Here is a 4000-nt window from a genome sequence, read left to right as displayed (position 1 = left end):
ACAATACACAATGAAAAACCATTGTATGATCCAGCTCAAATGACTCTCAGTAGCTCGGGTTCTTGGAAGACCTGCAAACCCTATAAATCCACACAATCAAAAGGGTCTAGCAAATGTCTGGCATGTTATTGGTACATTACTTTTGTAATCAGCCATTGTGACAAAAAGTTATGAATGAAATCATTGTCACAAATTGCTGTTTTTTTTGCCTACTCATTTTCAATATTTATTTCAACAGTTAGTTTCTTTGGAAAACCCTTGAGGGATCTACACATATGACCTCTTGCTGAATTTGGAACTTTGCCTATGTTAAGGAAAAATATATAAATTTACTGGATCACCCATGGGTTTCACACTGGTTGCACCAGAAGCTGAAAGGTGGTTGAAAGCACAAAAAGTAGGAAAAACCGTCTACTCCTTTGAAAAATGCCAAAACTGTGATTAAAAAAATAGTTTTTTTATTCAGCTTTGTAGCATTGAAAGCTGGGAAGATGGTGACTTTAGCACATCAAACTGTTCGTTGAGGCCATTTTGTAAGAAAAAAACAGATACTGTTTTTTGCCAAAAACACAAAATGTAGCTATATTTGGCTATTTTCTCGATCCCCTTAAGAAGAATCCACAAACTCTGGATACCTTTAGAATCCCCTGGAGGTTGGAACAAAAAGATACAAATTTGGCGTGAATATCTTATGTGGATAAAAAGTTATGGAGGCCTAAACATGATCTACCCCAAAATAGCAAAGAAATGGCTTAGCACTGGGGTGGAAAGGCTTAGCAGTGAACTTGTTATAAACAGTTAACCAATTAAAACTCTATACTAATTGAAAAAGTAGAGAAAGCTACAAAAGTGTGCAATAAACCATTTTATAAAAAGCCCTCACTTTAGGAAACCAAAACTTTGCTGGATTCCTGACACACACCAAAATAAAAACACTCCTCCAAAGAAAATGAACAGCTTATTTTAAAGTAAGTAAAATAAAATTCATTAAACATAACAAATACATCAAATATATAAACTCTTCCTTTAACAAAACCATTATTATACTCCTTTCTCTTCATGTTTCCTAACAAAAGATAACAAAAATAGACCTAAACTGAAATAAACAGCAACCAGAAAATAAAGACAAGATCATTTGCTACCACCAAGCACAACATCAACTAAATAAGTAAAATACCAATATAATTATTAATAAATAATAAGATACTATTTTAAAGTAAAACTAAATAACACAAAACAACAAATAATGAATAGGCATGTGGAACTAATACTAATATTATTTCCAAAAGTAAAGCACCCGTGAAAAAAAGTCTGAGAATTAATGAAAAACAGAATAAACGTTTCTAAAAAGCTCTCCAAGAACATCTAAATCATGGGTATGAGCGTGAAACAAATGTAATACATGTTTAGTCAACTACATAAAATAGAAATTAATGTTAGATTAATCTAATAAATATTGTACTATTCTAGTACCCATATTTTGGAGATGACATCCATGGCCTGGTATTCCCCAAGACCTTTTCCCTTCCCTACCAGGTTTTTAACGAACCTGTTCTTGTTCACATTAGGCATTCGTGCACTTTATTCCTGTAGCCACTGGTAAGGGGCTTGTACTCTCTCTCTCTATCTCTCTCTCTCTCTCTCTCTCTCTCTCTCTCTCTCTCTCTCTCTCTCTCTCTCTCTCTCTCTCTCTCTCTATCTCTCTCTCTCATAAAGACGGTAACATTGGTTTGCAACTAATTGCCACATTTAATTTACTCATAAGTCCCTAGTAAATGATGCTGTATGTACCCAGGGCCTGTAGCACTGTACAACATGGCTCAGGCCTGCCATGGCAGCCTACAGTGCAGTTCAAAACTGCCATTTCAACCTGGAAAATAAACCTTTTGCCAGGCCTAAACTTTCCTATTTAAAACCTATAAGTCACCTCTAAGGCAGGCCCTAAAGGCTCAGAGGGCAGGGCGAATGGTATTTAAAAAGTACACCATGCTGATTTAGGTTTTACATGTTTTACATGTCCTGGCAGTAAAAAGCTCCCAAAACCAACTTTCACTGCTGCATGACTACCTCACCCTTAGACTAACACTGGGTTACCTTATTACACTTAGTAACTGATAACTTAAGTTTTAGATCAGATAGAGAAATACTTCTTCCACTCATTTGAATTGTAATTTTAAATCCAGCCGCGGCCCGTGGAGGGAGTTACGGTGGGGCAGGAAGGCGGGGAGGGGGAGGGGCGGGGTGGAGGGTGCTAAAAACCGGCATATGGATAATTGCAGGTAAGTAAACAATTTAATTAATAAAACGAATTTCGTAGCGCGCACTGCATCACATTTTGCGATGCAAGGCGCGCTACCAAATTCGTTTTATTAATTAACTTGTTTACTTACCTGCAATTATCCATATGCCGGTTTTTAGCACCCTCCACCCTGCCCCTCACCCTCCCCGCCACCCTGCCCCACCTTAACTCCCTCCACGGGCCGTGGCTGTTTAAATCCTCTTTAATAGTAACATTGGAATTTAAAATACTATTCTGAAAATGTCATTTTTCTGTCCAAACCAAATGTGCCTTTCTGCCATTGTCCAGGGTCACATGACTGTGAATAGCTCTCCTGTGGTGCAATGTGTGTTCCTTCCAGACATGGGGACAAAAGGGCCTTGTAAGCGGGGCTGGTTGTTCCTCTCCTGAGCAGGATGGCAGGGGGAGTTGCACTCCCCCCTTCCTGAGCTTGCTAGTGTAGCCCGAGGGCTGTGGCCATCCCCTTCCTGACTTGTAACAGATGCAGCTCACACCTAGGCCTGAAGTCTTTGTCCCTCTATATGTACTGGAGCTAAAGGAAAGGGAGAAGGTTAGAGAAAGGGCGCAGCCTTGACCAACAAGCTTGCACTGAGTATAAGAATGTCACCCTCAGAACTTCTCATCAGCCACTCCTGGACCTGTGGCTGATTCTGAAGAAGGACTTACAAACTGTCTGAAGAAGGAAGACTGGTGTTCGGACAAAATATTGAGAAAAAAATATTGAGATGCAGTGACGTCCAGTTGTAAATATTATGATGCATAAATATTGTGTGCAAAAATATCCTTGACAGGAAAATACATTTTCCAAGGTAAGTAATATCGATGTTAAAAATATCTATGTTATTATCATTTACAATAATATTGTTTTTTTATTATTTTTATGTATTAAAGTATATATTTTAATTTTATATGTTATAAAATGTTTGTATAAATATTGTTAATGTTTTGATATAGTTTGTACGTTTTTAGTTGTTTTTAAATTTTATTTAATAGTTTGTTATTTTTAGTGCTGTAACAGGTTGTCAAGGTTATGGGTGATACAGGGTGGGAAGTAAATTAATGATTTTTTAATTACTATTAAATAATTAATTGCTAATAAATTGTGTAAATTGTGTAATGATTTTTTTAAAGTTAGGTATCAGGTGCAGGTTGTGGGGCTGTAGAGTGGGAAGCAATTTCATTGTAATTAATAATGATTTTTAATGAATTGTTTATTTTATAATTATGTAAATGATGTAATTAATTTTATGGGGGCATGGCTAGCCAGCTGACATGGTTGACACGGGTCCGTGAAGCTCGAGCCGTTAATCCCCCAATCCTGGTGATTTCTCCTGAAATCCCTAACATCCACGCACCTGCGAGCTGAAAATCGGTGGGAGAAGCACTCTTGCATCTAAAGAGCTGTACTCCGAGCCTTTTGAACCGCCGGTGCCGCGGCAGTGACGGCGGCGACCACGCGGCCCTGCTTGGTGTCAGCCTGAGTGCAGCGTCCCCACATCGTAAGATGGCCGCCTGCACTTGCATACAGTGACCAGCGGCAGCGGAAGATTCGGGCTGTGCGGAGGAGACATCGCGATCGTCGGTAAGCATTGGACCGTGCCGCTCCCCTTCCCGATGTCCGGTACGGGGCAGTGTGTGGTCCGTGGCTTCACCTGGGTGGCAGAGTGCTTTCCGTGAGGACAGTAGAGCAGGAGGTGAGTG

The sequence above is a fragment of the Lissotriton helveticus genome, chromosome 6, assembly GCF_964261635.1.
Source record: "Lissotriton helveticus chromosome 6, aLisHel1.1, whole genome shotgun sequence".
NCBI lineage: Eukaryota > Metazoa > Chordata > Amphibia > Caudata > Salamandridae > Lissotriton > Lissotriton helveticus.
This window is presented reverse-complemented; position numbering follows the sequence as displayed.